We start from the raw sequence: 18,875 nt of genomic DNA, 5'->3' as shown, positions 1-18,875 counted from the left end.
CTCCCATTAGGGAAGGTGCCTGTAAAACACATTCAGTTAGTCAGTATACCAGTGTGCTAGTTAGGTGTCAGGTCCCGTTAACCCTCTTTCTGTCTCCTGTACCTGAATTTCCATAGCTGTCTATCCCTGCCGTGCTCACCATTCCTGTCCGTACCCTCCTGGCAAGTCTGCCTCAGTCACCCTGCCTGTACCCATCTATACCTGAATTAGTCTCCTGTCCTGGGGTCAGCTGCCACAGTCCCAGGAGTGGTACCTGGTGTCCACCTCACGGTGGGTGGGTACTTAGTTAAGCCCCTCCCACTAAAGAGTAAGCCTTGATCCCTTTTGTGGTTCAGTGGGTCCACTAATCCCGCTCGCTGTCTTTACACCAGCCATGAGCGCTACACCTTAAAAGTGTTTTCTGCCCATAAGGCTTACCCATCAGTTGTGACCACAGGTATAACTTGATGCTCATGGATCCCAATGCTAAATTTATGATAACCACGCACCTCTCATTTATCATTTAAAGCAACGGATCTTCTTATGTGGCAGAGACGCTGTTGGACCTCTGCAGGTGCCAGGGCTAAGGTTGCGATTCCTACCCCTGCATCTTCTACAGATACATCCCTGGCTCCTCAAGTCTTATGCATCCATGTATAACACACAATTGAGTACACCATGTCTAGTAGATGCATCAATTCTATAGAATTTTAGGAAACACAGCAGATAACCCCTTAGACCCTACTCGTTGTAATATGCAGAAACCAATATAATCCAGAAACTAATATAACTAAGTGAATACTTCAACTATTTTGCTCCTTAATTAAATTATTGATAAGTGATCTGATAAAGGGACAGACATATTTGGATCAAATGTAGGAATCGATGAATGACAGCTGTCGGGAAATGTAACGGGCCGTCATTGTCACCGGCTCTCAACGTCCTAACGGGATGTGATGCGGGTCTAAATGTTGACTGGACTGACATTTCAATCTTCAATACCGTAAAAGTAGACACACAGATTGCTGTTCAAGAGCATATTTTACGCCGGTACATTCATGTGTATCTGTGATTGCTGTAGGCGGAAAATTACTGAACAGAGAGAATGGCTCCACAATCTAATAATTGAATGTTTTACCGGCGGCTCTCGTGAATGGCACACTGCTACCTCCAATGCTGCCATTATTTGGAGATGACACTGATCACAATTTTGTCCCCCAGAATGAATTTAAACGTATCCGTAACGCTGAAAACAAAATGACCGGTAAATGTGTGTCCTCGATGGCCGCACAGAGATTCCCAGGGGTCTATATATGGGGGCATAACATAGGGAGAGCAGATATGGCAGTCACATGTAGACTAGGTACCAGAGAAGCCCTAAGGCTCATGTGTAGGTGAGGGCCCCGATCAACACTTTTTATATAAGCATAAAACTTCAAATATATCCTTAGGTCCTTGAAGATGCTTTATATATTTCTGTATAAATATGCTGTCACGGGTGACAGACAGTCCTGTGGTGTTCGGCTATAGAAGGTCACAGTGTTTGACTGCACAAAATGCTCCCTGATCTTCTAGCATTCCTGCTTGTTTTTCATACTTTTCCCTTTAAGGCCCTTTGGCATTGTTCAGCCTGTTAGCTGCTATTCAGCAGTACTTTCCATGTCTATATTTACCTTCACTTCCTATTTCTTGGTGCTGGTGATATTTGATACATGTTTATCAAGTCCTCAGTGCAAGCTGGCTGCTTGCATACATCAGGAGAATCTTGGTAGTTGTTGCAGCTTCTCGCCCTGAGACAACTAGATATAAGTTCCCTTTTTTGTTATCCCTGTGTGTCCGTTAGTGCCTAGTAGGGTTGACAAAGAGTTCATCTCATCGCTTACCTACCTAGGACCCAGATCAGAGTCAGCCTAGGGTCAGGTATCCAGCTTGGCGCATAGGTGTGTGCCGCCCCAGGGTTATGTGGTACTCTATCCCGGGCCTGGTTTTTCTGGGGAAGTGTCACGGGTGTAGGGGCCTGTGCCCGATTCCATGACCCTGGGGGCCGCTTTAAAAAAGGAGGTGACTTACAGGGGAATAATGAAAACGTTTTTGTCGTAACGCCACTTGCGGGTTGTGGCTATTTAAGTGGAGCCGCCGCTGCACAGTTCTCACTACTGGGGTTTGTGTTGGTGGCAGCCTGGATATTGGGCCGTCCGCAAGTAGGGCCAGGCACCAGGGGATAGATGATGTTGGGCGCGGAAAGAAGGTAGGCCACACAAAGGATTGCAGTGTAACTGGTTTCTTTACTCACAGCGTTGTTATGGCTGGCAATCCGATGATGGCTGGTCCTCACCACTGGTCCCCTTAGTTCCAATGCCGGTGTTTTAACCTGGTGGCTGTCTTCCCCTGCACCTATCTCTGGTTGGTGGGTCCCCATGGCTTGGAGAGTCTTAGTCCGTATGACAGGTAGTTTGAACCCTGTGGGGTTGGTTCCTCTGGTTCTGTTCCCCGGTTCTCCCATTGCTACTGAGTCCCGAACTTTACGGTCGGTGAGGTCCTGGATGGTCCCCTCACCGTGCAGATTTTATCAGGTCTACCTGGAGCATTTCCCTAACCTAGGCCCCTGAGTATTCCACCCTACTCCACCGTACTCCACAGGCAACCACTCGCCTGGGCCCTCAGGTCACCGTTTCACTTTCACTTACTGACTGTCTGACCCCTCTCCCCCTGGTTTTCTCCTAGTGGACTGGATCAGTTCCACCCGTATGTGGCCATCCATTGGGTCCAACCCTAGCCTGTCACCGTCTTTCGGAACGGGAAAAACAGGGATTAAAATGAATGATTTGCTGTTACCGGCACTGGTCTTCTTGGTCCTTGGAGGTAGGCCCTGCATCCCGGATAGGATGCAGTTCCCTGTAGCTCCTGGTGGCTTTAGGGGTGCTATAGGCATGTGTCGCGGGCGGGGGGTGCGCTGCTCGACTCCGCGCTTGCGGCTCGGGTCCGGCTGCTGCTGCTCGAGCGGTGGGCCGGATCCCGGGTCCTCGAGCAGCGCTCCTCGCCCGTGAGTGAAAGGGGTGGTCTGTTGGGGTTTGGGATGTCGGTTTGTGACGCCACCCACGGTGTGTGGTGAGGTTGGGGCACCACTGCTGCTCTGTACGGGGATCCCAGGAGCGATGACAGGGAGCAGCTGGGATGTTTCTCTCCCCTCCGTGGGTAGGGGGGTTTTGGTAGTCCCGGGGCCCGGAGTTGTTGACTGTAAGGTGGATTGCGGGGCTTGGCCAGGTGCAGGGTCGCGGGGCAGCACAGTGCCAGCCGGTACGGTGGTACTTATTCAGCCAGTAACGGACACGGAGTCTCTGGTAAAACAAACGGCTGGATAGACGAGTCCCACAGACGGCTGCGGCGGTCATTCCCGGTAGGTTGGCGGTAACTGTCTCTCCCTGCACCGGTGTTGTGTTCTCGGCCCCGATGGCTTCCCACCGGTAACCCGCTCCCCAGCGGTATATTTGCCGGAGGAGCCCCTTTTGCCCGCAGGCGCTGGCCCTGGGAACTCTAGCTGTGGCGGTAGCTGTATTTCCCTTCATGGTTGAGCGGTTGCCTTTAGTCGGGTCTTTACTGCTGGGAAACCCCGGAGGTTCCCGTCGCTGATGGATTTGACCAGTTTAACGGCGACTCCAAGCCTGGTCGGGGTCCGTAGGCCCTGCCGAATGGTGCTGGCCTCTCTTCGCTCCCCGGTCCGGTACCGGCGGGCCACCGCCCGTCCCCGGTCCGTACGGTTGTGCGTCAATTGACCTCGCCTGCAGACGGTCACCACCGTCTGCCAACCTTGCTGTTTCTGTGCCCGGGCCACGTACCCGGACACGGTCAGTCTGCTCCACTACCACTTCCTCCACTCTCCAAACTCTTCTCTCTTTTTCCCGCCTCCAGGACTGTGAACTCTTCGGTGGGTGGAGCCAACCGCCTGGCTCCGCCCCACCTGGTGTGGACATCAGCCCCTGGAGGGAGGCAACAAGGATTTTGTGTGTGCGGCTGATATGCCTAACCGGGGTGTGGGGTGTGTTGTTGCAGTACCTGTGACGTCCTGGCTTGTCCAGGGCGCCACATTCGGAATTTATCTAGGACAATGAGGGAACCCAGTGCCCAGCGGTAAGCTTGATCTGGGGTCACCATCTCCCCCTTTCGTAGAAACAGGGTTTCCCTTCCCTTTTACCATTCACTTGGTACTTCGCCGTACCTAGTGTGACATATGCATCTCAGTATCATATTTCCCAGCTTTGGAAAAACAGAAGGAGTGACAAATCATGCACTGTACAACATGTCTTGACTACGCCCCAAGTCCCACCAATTTGCCATTTCATTCTACCCCGGAGAAAAGGACAAGATGAGATGTCACAGGGGCAGTGGCAATGAGAGACATTCAGCATATGCCCCAGACTACATACAACTCTATAAGAGCCAGAACGAGGCTCTCATAGACTTGAATTGAATTGTGACTTCTGACGTGTCCCATCAAACACTGGAAAGATCCAGCAGGTTACAAACTGCAAAAGACCAACCGGAGCGGTGCCGATAAAGGTGAAAACGCGTGAGGATGAGTATAACACCTGGGGCAGGGAACTTAGATTAAAAGCACCATTCCAGCTGTGAAAAAAAAATAATAGATTGGTGCTTTAAGTGAAGGGCTTAAATGTATTGCTGATTTTTTTGATCCTAGGAGAAATATTATTTGAAAAATCTCTTAGTTTATGTAAAAGCCGTTACATTTTCTTTAACACGGCCATATTGGATCTTGACAGCCAAGTGCAGAGATCAAAGGGAGAGAAAAATCATAGTTAAGTCACTTCCAAAATATTTCACACTATTGACAGAAATTCACAAACCAGACGGGAACACAGAAAGCCGAATGGATAAGACGGAGATCCTCGGATATACGCCGCGCCGCAAAATACATGAGCTGATACCAGAAGGCTACACCCAATTAAGGGCTTGTAATGCCAACAACTTAATGGGGTGAAGAAATGCCTCATTTATTTTTGCTGTTCTGAAAATGGAGCAAAATTGGAAAAGGTTTTCAACCACGTCCTAAATCTGCTCTGAATTTCCCTGTATGCTCCATTATGAAGCCTAATTAGCTTCTGCTCAGACCGGGAATACCTTCTACTGCCACCATAGTCACCACCAGGTCCAGGGGTGGACATATCATTGGTGCAGCCTGTGGAGCCGTACAGGGACCCAGGAGGTTGGGGGGCTCCATTTCTACCTCTTGTGTATTTTCATGAGTGTTTGGGCTGCAAAGGGTCCATATACTGTTCTTGCACAGGGGCCCTTTTCTGTCTGTGTCCACCAGTGGCCAGGTCACCATGTTTTTAGGTAGTAGGAGATACCCTCCTCATCAATTTCTTTAGAGAAGCTGTTTGCTGCTTTGAAGGTGGAAGTGGCCTCCTTATCTTTTGGACCCCTATGTGGCTACACAGGTTGCACCAATGGTATGTACGACCCTATAGTGCTATACTTTGTGTTCAGCCAGGGGACCCCATAACAAAGGTGAAAAATTAGACCACTTTTTGGAAACCACTGTGAGAAAGCACCTGGGACTAGCCCCCTTTTTGGTTCTCCAACAAGACTACCACGCAAGAATTCTTAAAGTAGATCTGTCAATAGTTCCAAATTGTAACAAGAAAAGACAGTTGCACTATGAAATGCTAAAGCATGCAAACAATGAATGCAAGAATACAGATATACATTAGTGCTCAAGGAAATCTAGGAACAATTGAGATATTTAGCATACAAAAATGGCTATTTGTATATCTGCCCAGTAGCCACGCCAAGGCATATCTGCCCAGTAGCCACGCCAAGGCATATCTGCCCAGTAGCCACGCCAAGGCATATCTGCCCAGTAGCCACGCCAAGGCATATCTGCCCAGTAGCCACGCCAAGGCATATCTGCCCAGTAGCCACGCCAAGGCATATCTGCCCAGTAGCCACGCCAAGGCATATCTGCCCAGTAGCCACGCCAAGGCATTTCTAGTTCCAAATCGGTCAGAGTTCACTTTTATTTTATGCCCGGAGTCTTCAGTTTATTCAACTTTTTTACAATCCACCAAACGGTTCCAGAGATAAAGACCATATTATTCAGTGCAAATTTGTATGGTCTCTATCAAGTGGGCGTTGCTTTAGGCTTAGAATCACAATAACATATTATAGGGGAGCATTTCAAGTACCGGGAAACTAAGTGTCATATTTAGTGTGAAGGGACACTAAGGGGGATTACTACTATGAGGGGACACTAAAAGAGCATCACTACTTCAACTAATGGGCAGCCTATGTGTGAGGTGGACACTTGGGGAGTATTACTGTGAGGGGGCACTAAGTGGACATTACTACTCTGAGGGGACACTAAAAGGGCATCGCTGCTTTAAGGGGAAACTAGGTGCCATATTTAATGTGAGGGGACACTAAAGGGGATTACGACTGTGAGGGGACACTAAAAGAGCATCAATACTACAAGGGGACGCTAATGGGCATCTTATTTGTGAGGTGGACACTTAAGGAGTATTAATGTGAAGGGGTACTAAGGGGACATTACTATTGTGAAGGGACACTAAAAGGGCATCATTACATTAAGGGGAAACTAAGTGTTGCCCTTAGTGTGAGGGGACACTGAGGGGGAATTACTACTATAAACAGGCACTAAAGGCCATGGCTACTTCGATGGAACACTAAGAAGCATGTTTAGTGTGAGGTGGACACTTAGGAAGTGTTACTGTCAGGGGGCACTAAGGGAACATTACTACTGTGAGGGGATACTAAAATGGCATCACTACATTAAGGGGAAACTAAGGGGCATCCTTGGTGTGAGGGGACATTAAGGTAGCATTATTACTATGAGGGGGCACTATGTGGGCATTACTACAGTGAAGGTACACTAAGAGAGCATTACTACTTTAAGGGAGCACCAAGAGAGTGTGCCGCCCCCGTGGCCAGCAGCCGCCGCTGCTGCTCGGGTCCGGGCCTTCAGGGAGTGGTGGCTCGAGGGTCTCCGGACCTGGGGGGTCCTGCGGACACTCCGAATGAAAAAGTGGGGGTTGGACGTATATGTACGGGCTGAGCTGTATTAGAGTTCATGACGCCACCCACGGTGTGTGGTGAGGTTGGACACCACCGCTGCTGTGACGGGGCACCCGGGGGAGATGTTGTGCAGCAAGTTGTTAACCCCTCCGTGGGCAGAGATGGTGGCCCCGGGACCCGATGGGTGACCGCAGGGTGCTGGTGTACTCACTCTGAAGGAAACACACAAGTCTCTAGTAAACCAAGGTGATGGTGGTCAGTGCCTGCAGCCGGCTGCGTTCTGGTCCCCCACCCGGCTGGTGGTCTCTGTCTTTTTCCTGCACCTTTTTAAATGTTGGACTACCTGAGCTTGAAACTTCAGGAGTCCACTCACAGCTGGATGTGGCCTAAGGAGCCCTTGCCCGCAGAGACTGGCCCGTGGGATCTCTGAGCCTTGGCGGTGACTTTCTATCCCGAATCGATGGGCTGTTGTCTTCTATTAGGGACTTTGGGTGGGACAGGACCTCTAGTCCTGGCCTCAATCAGTTAATTAACCAAATTTAGTAGTTTCTGGACCTGGCTTCAGGGTCCGAGTACCCCCCTGTGTGCTCCAGTTTCCGGATCGGTTCCCCGGGTCGGTACCGGCGGGCTACAACCCTGTCCCAGTCCACCTCGGTTCCACCGAGCCGTCTTCCTGGCTCCTGCAGATGGAGACCACCGTCTGCCTCCTAACCCAAGGCACCAGGGCTCCTACCCTGGTGCCGTTCAATTTCGGGTATTCGCCTCTGCTGGAGCTGCACACAGCTCCAGCCCACACTCCTCTCCAACTTGAACCTGAGACTATTGTGACTTCTTTCCCGCCCCGGGCTGTCTAAACCCCCGGGTGGGTGCGCACCAACCGCCTGGTCACGCCCACTTGTCTGTCTGTCTGGCCCTAAGGGGGGGGTGACTAGGGTTTTGTGTTTGGCTGGTGTTACCTTTTGTGGGGAAAGGTGTTGTGCGGGGCCTGTTCGTGACTACCTGGCCTGGCCATGGCGTCACACTCCCCCTTGGTTAAACACAGACCATCCGCGGGCTGTCCGACCACCACTAGTTTATTTTGTTTTAACTGAAAAAGATAAAAGGATGAACATTTACAAATATAATAACATATTTACATTTTATGAATATTTAGTTCTTCCCATAATGGCAGGCATTTTCACTTAAACGTTGCATAAAACATTTTTATTAACCGGGACGGGACCGGGTCCTTTTCAGCTCACCCCACCCAAACAAACCTAGCCTTGATGCTGCCTCTAAAACTAGGTCAGCACCCCTTTTCCCCAGTCCAGGAAACGGGTTCAGATCTGGGTGGTGCCCACACGGGCCGGGTAATAAGTTCCTTATCCGGCAGTCTATCTCAGAGGCCCCACGTCCAGGGAACCCCTGTCACCGGTCTCACTAGTGAGAGGACCTCGGCCTACACTACCGCAGGCCCTTCCTCCAACCAGCCTCTCCGGAGACTGCGGCATGCTGAAAAGGGTGGTCCAGGGATTATTTATAAGGCCCAGAAAGTTTTGGGTTGGCCTGCAAGTTCTCAGCCATGTCTTTGGTTTAAACTTTTAAAACGGGAAAAACACAAAAGCACACTGTCCCAACGAGGATCTGAACTGTGGGTAGCCGGGAACCGCTACCTAATACTCCTCATCTTCACCGGGACTGGAGGGAGGCGGAGAGGGGTGGCTGCACAGCGGGGCACTTCTGGCTACCCTTCTCCGGACATCTATGGTAAACCACCTCCTCTCGCCACAGTGACGGGTGTAAGTCACCAGCTCCCCAGGCTCCAAGTCTCGGTTGGGATGTCCAACTGGTAGGTGCGGGTACACATCCCTCCGGGAGACAAAGATTTCAGCCTCCATGCCCGGCTCGAAGATGAACCCCCATCCTCGCCGGGGGTCAAACTGCCGGACCTGGCCTTCGTATTTCGGGCCCCTCACCCAGAATGTTGCGTTGCGGAGGTTGTCCTTTTCTTGGTAGGTCCGGGAGAAAACTTCGGCCTTCCGCTTCTCTCTGGTGGCGATTTCCTGGCCAAGCTGGCGCTGCTGAGACTCCCAGTATGGAGCGTCTGCGGCCTGCTCCGGTTTATTCTGCACGGGGGCTGGGCCCAGCCGGAGTCCTTCCGTGCCTGCTACGACCGGTACCTTTGGCAACGGGGGACCCCGCTGTGTCGTGGCTTGCTCGGCTGCCTGGCAGCTGCAACCCCGTGACACCTCAGCCGAGGCCTGAAACCTGGGAGCGGCCAGCTTTGCCCTCTGAGCTGGCTTCCGAACGGGAACCACCTCTGCTTTGGCCGGGCGGATTGCCGGGGCCGCTGTCACTTGGGGCGTGGCCTTTTCCGGGGCCGGTGGTGAGTTCAAGATGGGACGGGGCTCCTCCCAGTCGCTTGTCTGGCATAGCGCCGGTGCGGGTGCCAGGGTGGTGATTGTCTCGCTGCTGGCGGCTTCCTCGGGCTGGTCCTCACGGGCTGGTGGGACGGATTCCTCTGCCGGTGGTAGCGGCGGTGGACCGAGCGGAGCGTCAGCGGCAACCAGTATGGGCGGCGAGGGAGGCAGTATGGTGGGCAGGGGCAGACCGGGTCCCTCAGCCTGATCGACCGGTCCCTGTGGGATATAGGGGCGTGGGTCGCTTACTCGCTCCTCCAAGGTTGCCTCCACTTCACAAGCCCGCACGGCTGCAGCCAGCTCCTCCATCTCGACCACCCACCACTCCAGGATGTAGCGTGCCTGTGCCTGGATCCGGCAGCACATTCGCTCCGTCTTGGCTTCTACCCAGGCTGCTGTTCCGGGCACGAGCTCCTGCGCTCCGGGCTTGCCATACAGGTCGGCCATGTTGCTCTTACGGGGTCCAGGAACAAGAAGGGTGGCAGGGTTCTGGAGTCCCTGCCCTTTATCTGCTCGGTCACATGTCGCAGAATCTTCACCCTCCCCCCTTGGTCTTTTGATGGCACTCTCCTTTCAGGCCGATAAGATTCGTTTTGCAACTTCCGGCCCTGCTTTCTGGCCGTGTTCCCAGGGGGCGGGGCTTCGGCTTTCGCGCCCTTTGCTCGGGGAAGAAGCTGCTGGGCGGGAGTTTTCGTGCCAAAATGGCGGCTTCTGGAAATTTTGCAATGGATCACCGCTGACTTCAACACAAGGCACACTTCCACAAGGTAAGTGGATGGGTAAGTATCCTGTTCATGACGCCAAGTTTCGGGGTGTGCGGCTCCCGTGGCCAGCAGCCGCCGCTGCTGCTCGGTTCTGGACCTTCAGGGAGTGGTGGCTCGAGGGTCTCCGGGCCCTGGGGGTCCTGCGGACACTCCGAATGAAAAGGTGGGGTTTGGACGTATATGTACGGGCTGAGCTGTATTAGAGTTTGTGACGCCACCCACGGTGTGTGGTGAGGTTGTACACCACCGCTGCTGTGATGGGGCACTCGGGGGAGATGTTGTGCAGCAAGTTGTTAACCCCTCAGTGGGCAGGGATGGTGGCCCCGGGACCCAGTGGGGTCACGGATGTGACGTGGCAGCATTGGACGGGTACGTCACTGGACGGGGAACAGAGGTCTGCAATAGCGCCTCTCACAGGCACTATTGACAACACAAAGTATTTGAGAGAAACATTGTTTCTCAATATAATATCGATCTAGACAATAAAAAATATGGGTGAACCACCCCTTTAATACTATGAGGGAGCACTATGGGGGCATTACTACAGTGAGGGGGCACTAAGAGAGCACTACTACTTTAAGGGAGCACTAAGTGAGCTTTACTTCTGTGAGGGAATACTAAGAGAGTGTCACTACTTCAAGAGGGCACTAAGAAGGCATTCTTAATGGGAGACGGAACTAAAGGAGCATCACTGTATCCATATTATAATGTGGGCATCGCAACTGTAAAAAGGCATTAAGGAGGCTTCACTACTGTGAGGGGGCACTAAGGTGGCATTGTTACTGAGCAGGTAAACACTAAAAGACATCCTTACTGTGTGAGGACACTATTACTGTGTACCACCTAAATAGGGAATAATGAAAATGTATAGGACAAAAAAGGGAACCACGGTATAGGTCACACCTTTACTACATGAGTAAATCGAAAAGATTTGGGTGTGCACCACTGCATTATACCTTATGTTGGTGCCGGGGAGGAGTAAGTTTGGTCCGATCAAAGCAAGCCACTGCGCTGGTCCTGGGTGCTTGTGGAAACAAGATGAAGATTCAAGTAGTCTCAAGAAGAAAGAAAGCCACGGTACTCACAGGGAAATTCCAAAACTGTTCTTTATTCAATCTATGGAGTAAGGTAAAACAGCGGTAAGAGAGCCGGGTGCAGGCTCCCTAGGGACGACGGCTGTTTCGTGGAAGTGGATGTACTAGGAGCTACGAAACGGTCGTCGTCCCTAGGGAGCCTGCACCCGGCTCTCTTACCACTATTTTACCTTATTCCATGGATTGAATAAAGAACAGTTTTCTACTTGGGACATCTTTACTACATGTTACTCCCATACCTGGCTATGGGAACAAAGAAGACTGGGGGGACTCGGCCTGTATTGGCAAAGATTGGACGGAGTTAAAGGTGTAGAGTAACGTTATTCTTACGCCGTCTAAATTTGGGTGATATAATATAAAGCACCTAATAAAATTAGGATGATCCATAACTGGAACTTTGCGTTCTAACGTTTCTCTCTTCTGCTCATTTCTTTACTTGTGAACTTGGATTAAATCTTAATAAATCACTAGTGATTCTGATGGGAGGTTTTTTGTGTGTAAAGCCCAATACGCTCATCTCAAGGCTCTGGAAATAAACTGAAAATTGCTACATGTTGTATTTCTAAATGAGTCAACAATTCTTCATTTTAATGATATTAGCAAGAATATAATTGATCTGTAACTAATCAGCGGCACAGTGAATCATAATGCGGTAAATGATGAAATTACTCAAAAAGCTAAGAACGGCTTGTAACAATAATTCATATAGAGAAATGGAATTTAGCCTAAATAATGAACAGTTGCTGAGCTTCTGCTTTGCACGTTCCCTGCCATTCTCCCGCGAGGTTCTTTCCTGTCGGTCACTACCTATCCGGTCAGCAATGGCGGATAGTTGTTGGTGCAGAATGTTCAGCTCTCAGGTTGAGTGACACTGTCTGTAAAAAATCAGGGACCTGTCCGTTAATCTTCATCAGATAGACTCAGAGGCTAATTGTCACGCTCCCGGCCAACCGCGCCGCCTACCACCCGTCGCCCCGCCCCCTGGGGTTCCCACTCCCCGCCGAGCTCGCTCTCCTGCTACCTCGTCCACACCTTTCCCCCGTCGGTCCCGACGACGCGCCGCACTCTCACTGCAGCCACCTGCGCTCCAGCGTCCTTCTCTCCTCCTGTGGATTCAGCTCTGATTTCCGGGTTGCGGGCTTCACACATGCACTCTAGAGGTTGCGCGCGTGCACTCACCTAGACTTAAAGGGCCAGCATAGCTGTTTGGCATCTGGCTACTAATTAGCTTTGGGTATTTAAGACTTCCTATTTCCCTTGGCCAGTGCTTGTTCAACGCGTCCCTGTAGCTTGTCTCTTGTACAAGTTGTTCAGGTCCCTCTATGCCATGTGCTTGGAGTAACTCTTTCTCTGCTTACAGATCCTGACTACCCTCTTGAGAATGCTTCCCAGCCTGAAACCATTAACCTGCACCAGTCTTCGATTCTTGACTTCAGCCTGATCCCAGTAACCTGCACCAGTCCCCAATTTTGGACTTCAGCCTGATCCCGGTAACCTGCACCAGTGCCCGATTCTGGACTTCAGCTTGATCTCGGTATCCTGCACCAGTCTTCGATTCTGGACTTCAGTCTGATCCCGTTAACCTGCACCAGTCTTTGGTTTTGGACTTCAGCCTCATCCCCTTAACCTGTACCTGGCTCATATCTGGTCCTGTATCCACCACAGACTCTGTAGGACGCTATCCTGCGAATCCTGCTGATCCCGACTTCCGTGCATCTAAGCCCTCTGGGGTTACGCCCGAAAGTCCCTGTATAGGGGTTCGCTCGAGGCGGCACCACAGGGGAGTCCGGTGCACGTTCCAGTGGGTCCACTCCCAGGACTATCGTTACACTAATTAGTTGTCCCAATGGCCTATTTAGTTTTCTTTTTTGTTATGCCCAGTGCCAGCTTTACTATTATCTGGTGCACTATTCTGGATTGCTACTTTGTGTGTTTACCTGATTTTTACTGTTTTAGATATGGTTTTGATCACTGAATGTTTTTTTTACCATTTGCCTTAAAACTCCCCCTTGTTTTTTCTCGATTCTGACCCGGCTTCTCTTGACTTTATTCTGTGTTTACATCTCTATCATTGACTTATGATTGTTTGGTTGTATCGCGAGCAGATGCAACCTGGGAGTGCATAGGAAGGAAGGTGCAGACGTCGGGCCATCAGGCTCTGCAATCCTTCGTTAGAGAGACTCAATGTTTGTAGAGTGCTTTGGGCAGGGTGTATGTGACGCCCTGGACTAGTCGGGTCGTCCCAGGTAGTCACAAACAACACCACACCCCCCTCCCGATTAGGTAACACCAGCCAAACTAAAAACCTTGTCACCACCCTCCAGGTTTGATGTCCACACCAGCGTGGGCGGAGCCAGGTGGTTGGCTCCGCCCCACCAAGGAGTTCACAGGCCTGGAGGCGGGAAACTCAGTAGTCAAGTTCAAGTTCTAGAGGAGTCGAGTTCAAGTACGAGTGTAGACCAGTCAAGTTCACAGGCTGTCCTGTGTCCAGGCTGCCAAGAGACTACCAGATGGCTGGGTCGGGGCCCAGTCACCATTGGCAAAGAGGCAGACGGTGGTGGCCGCCTGCAGGAGACCAGGAAGACAACCGGTGGAACCGTAAGGGACCGGGACAGGGTAGTGGCCCGCCGGAACCGAACCGGGGAGCCAACTGAATACCGGAGCACCAGGCAGGGTACTCAGACCCAGTACAAAGCCCTGAACCGACAGGGCCAAGTCGAATCAACTGATTGCGGCCTGGACTTTAGGACCTATCCCACGCAAGTCCCGTTAGAAGACAACAGCCCAACCATACAGGGTAAAGCCACCGCCAAGGCATAGAGACCCAAAGGGCCAGCGTCTGCGGGCAAACGGGCTCCTATGTCATATACAAGTCGGGGAGCAGACTACCGGTGTCTAGGCATAGGAGTCAAACATTTACACAGAGGTGCAGGAGAAACGCGGAAACCACCAACCTATTCTGGGAGAAGCTGCAGCCGTCTGCGGGCCCCGTTCATCACTCCGTTTGGTTTACCAGAGACTCCAGTGTCTTGTGTCGAGTGAGTACACCAGTGCCATCAGGCACCGCACCGCACTGCACCGCAACACTTCACCCAGCACCCCGGCCCTCGCCTACCGGACCCCGGGACCAACACCCCCTACCCACGGAGGGGTCAACACCTAGCTGCGCCATTACACCGCTCCCGGGAGCCCCCATACCTTCACCGCAGCGGTGGTGTCTACAATCACCACAACCCGTGGGTGGCGTCACAAACTAACATCCCAAATCAAACCCCCGGCCGTGGAACTCCTCACCCAAATCCCCGCGTGTAGCACCAACTCCCTTGCAGAGCAATGTGACCCCCGGGTCCGTGAGAGGCTCGAGCCACCACCCGCAGTACAAGCACGGATCCGAGCAGCTCGGCAGTCGCAGCCGAGCCCGCGGGGCGGTACATGTACAACACTTACTGTTCTCTTCAGGGCCGCATCCACCACCCCACAGCCGGTCACTGACGTAGACGTAGCAGATAGACACACGATGCTGGGGTTCACTTGGCAAAACGATATCGAACAATTTATTTATTTTCCAACATCATGACAGACATGGCCACGGTTCTGCTGCAGCTTTCTCCTGGGGTACTCCGTCTGGCCTATCCCACTATCTGGGACCTAGTTCTCCAGCCTATGCCTCTGTTTCCACCTTCTCTCTTCGGCTACCAGTGGTCTTCTATCTGTCCCTGACGGCTTCTAGTCACTCAACTTCCTTTGGCCCATCAGAGGTTCTCTTTTCCAATGGCTGTCTAATCCATGGACTCTTCCAAGCACATCCTAAGGTGAGCCTTAAGCTCCGGACCCTTACCTCCAAGTTCCCCGATTAGCCCAAGGCCACGTCCTCACCCCAGGAACCCCACTGCAGAACTGGCACATTGTAAGGTCCGTCTCTCTAAGCAACCCATCACTAGTTACGAGTACTGAGCACCTGAGCATGGTAGTGCCCGCTCATCACTAGTTACGAGCACTGAGCACCCGAGCATGGTAGTGCTCACTCATCACTTGTTACGAGTTCCGAGCACCTGAGCATGGTAGTGCCCGCTCATCACTAGTTACGAGTACAGAGCACCTGAGCATGGTAGTGCCCGCTCATCACTAGTTACGAGTACCGAGCACCCGAGCATGGTAGTGTCCGCTCATCACTAGTTACGAGTACTGAGCACCCGAGCATAGTAGTGCTCACTCATCACTAGTTACGAGTACTAAGCACCCGAGCATGGTAGTGCCCGCTCATCACTAGTTACGAGTACTGAGCACCTGAGCATGGTAGTGCCCACTCATCACTAGTTACCAGTACAGAGCACCCGAGCATGGTAGTGCCCGCTCATCACTAGTTACGAGCACTGAGCACCCGAGCATGGTAGTGCTCGCTCATCACTAGTTACCAGTACAGAGCACCCGAGCATGGTAGTGCCCACTCATCACTAGTTACCAGTACAGAGCACCTGAGCATGGTAGTGCCCACTCATCACTAGTTACCAATACAGAGCACCCGAGCATGGTAGTGTCCGCTCATCACTAGTTACGAGTACTGAGCACCCGAGCATGGTAGTGCCCGCTCATCACTAGTTACCAGTACTGAGCACCCGAGCATGGTAGTGCCTGCTCATCACTAGTTACGAGTACTGAGCACCCGAGCATGGTAGTGCCCGCTCATCACTAGTTACGAGCACTGAGCACCCGAGCATGGTAGTGCCCGCTCATCACTAGTTACGAGTACTGAGCACCCGAGCATAGTAGTGCTCACTCATCACTAGTTACGAGTACTAAGCACCCGAGCATGGTAGTGCCCGCTCATCACTAGTTACGAGTACTAAGCACCCGAGCATGGTAGTGCCCGCTCATCACTTTTTACGAGTACTGAGCACTTGAGCATGGTAGTGCCCGCTCATCACTTTTTACGAGTACTGAGCACTTGAGCATGGTAGAGCCCGCTCATTACTAGTGTAGACCATACTAGGAAAAGAAAAGAATACCCATAACTGTAGAATCGTATTGTATTTTTTCCTTTTTTTACTGTTCCTTTCCTTGGAAAACTTTAGTGAAAGGTGAAAGATTTATTTGGTCTGAAGAGGAACCAGAGCAGTTGTTGATAGCGGCTTCCTCTCTGGATCATACTGGATGGTCCTGAATCCCGAAGACTTATGGAATAAGGGTTGTCTTAGTGACATAGCGCCTTTAAATAACAGGTACAGTATATATGTTGGATGTGTGTATTGACTTGGCACATTGACACAACGGATGAAGCTATCCTTTACATTATAATTTGGACCCATCTGTTCCAGGCCAGCAATGTATGTTCTACAGAATCCGCGGCACCGGCGGACGCATTAAACAGTTGTAACATTGATACAATGACTTCTGTTCACAGCCAATTAGACATACGTTCTGCATTATCTGCTACTAAAGACTTGTTCGAGGCATGGGGAGCGCGATCTGTCCGTGCGATGACACCTGCTATCCTCCCATTTAATTATCTCTTATTGTTCCCCTTTGCCACTAACTCACGCCAAACCAAAAATACCCGTCCAGTATTAATTATACCGCCTGCAACGTCCATTTTTTTTTAAAAGCCATAAATAATTAAAAGTCAATGCAATGAAGAATGGACACATCTCTGCATCCAGAGCGGCTTTATCACCGCAGCAGAGGTGGAATTCATTCGAAACCAATGTGCAATTTACATGCAGCCGGTAATGGAATGTTTGCTTTTACCTTTATCTGCTAAATGTTCTTTATATCGCCAAAATAAATCCATATTACCGCAAGACTGTACATAAATATCCATGGGCAAAGTTCACCTGGAGGTTATCTGGCTCCATTGAAGTGGGGGGGGGATAGGTCTTGGAGGCGCAGTTTGGGGGCAGGTGGGGTACGGGGGGGATAAATTGTCTTCTCCTTCAGTTCTTACCACATTCTTGAAAAATGAGTTTAGATCCTTTGGGAAAAACTGTCATTTTCAAACAAGCAAGAAAGCCTTAATAGTCCGGACCCATTTTAACGAGCACTCGGGTTGCAGAGAAACACTGGCACAAAGACCAAGCCGAGGCGAGCTGGTGGCTTTAACATGTGCATGATACATGCATAATGGAAGAATTTACCAGCAGGGATTAAGAATATAGGAAGAATTTGCAAATTAAAGGATTGACCAGAATTAGTGAAAAGGATGTCTTTTTTATAGAGACAGCGCCCCTGATGTACTCAGGCTGCGCCTGGTATTGCAGCTCAGCATCTTCCACGTTAATGGAGCTCAGATGCGATACCAAACACTCTCAGTGGTAATAAGTGGATTCTGCAAGAATCGGTCTCCTTTTTTTTCTTGGACGTCTTTACAGTATAAATGGAACACTTTTGTATTTACTCCTATTTTTCATGAGCTGAACTCAAAGATTTAAGACTTTTTTTTGCCAGAAAATGCCTTTTTCTTTCAAATATTTTGCACAATCTTGTCTAAGGCACCCTTCACACGTCCGTGCAAAAAAATGAATGTTTTGCACGGTCCGTTGTGGAGTTCCGTGGGCTATCCGTGTGTCTGAGTGTTTGTTCTACATGTGCTCCATCTATATATACGGATAGCACATGGACTGCATGAACTTGTATTCTTCTGTACCCAGTGCTGCTGTCACACTTGCTTCCGGGTCTGCAGTCAGTGCAGTGAATAGTCATGAGCATAATGAGCGAGCCCGGAAGCAAGGGTGACAGCAGCGCCGAAGAAAGGTAAGTATAAAAACACATCACACTGATGTCACATGGATCACATTAGTATGCAATCTGTGCTGCCGGCAGAAAACGGACATGTCGTCGTGTTTAGCACAGTGTCAAAACACGTGTGCAAAAGCCCATTGGTTTTAGTCGGTCTACATGTATCCATGTCTCCGGCACATGTCAAAATGGATGTCACAAGTAACAGAGACACGGATGTGTGAAGGAGGCCTAAATCTGTGTTAGTGAGCACGTCTCCTTTGCCAACATAATCCATCCACCTCACAGGCACGGCATATCAAGATACTGATTAGACATCATGATTATTGCACAGGTGCGCCTTAGGCTGGCCACTATAAAAGGACACTCTAAAATATGCAGTTTTAAAGTATTAGGGATCTGCCCTGCACGGTGAAACCCGGGATTCATCCGTGAAGAGAACACCTCTTCATCAACTCAGACACCATCGAATATGAGCCTTTGCCTACTCAAGTTGGTTACGACAACGAACTGCAGTGCCTCGTAGACACCGATGAGGCCGACGAGCACCAGATGAGCTTCCCTGAGACAGTTTCTGTGTGCAGAAATTTTTTGGTTTTGCATCGACTGTTGTAGCCGCTGTCTGGGTGGCCGGTGTTATGATTCAGTGACCGAGGAGGATCAAAAGGGGTAAAAACTTGGAAACACAGAGAATCAACAGAGTGGTTGGAAACTCAGCTGACTGCAGACCTCACACTGATGACACAACGAGAAGTAGCCGTGGGACGTGCCTACGATGACCTAGTCACCTCGACACAGCCAGAGACCTAATTATTCCTAAAGAAAGAAAATAAAGAAAAACAAGGAAAGCTAATCTG

The sequence above is a fragment of the Anomaloglossus baeobatrachus genome, chromosome 8 (genome assembly GCF_048569485.1).
Source record: "Anomaloglossus baeobatrachus isolate aAnoBae1 chromosome 8, aAnoBae1.hap1, whole genome shotgun sequence".
Lineage (NCBI taxonomy): Eukaryota > Metazoa > Chordata > Amphibia > Anura > Aromobatidae > Anomaloglossus > Anomaloglossus baeobatrachus.
Note: the sequence above shows the minus strand (reverse complement) of the source record.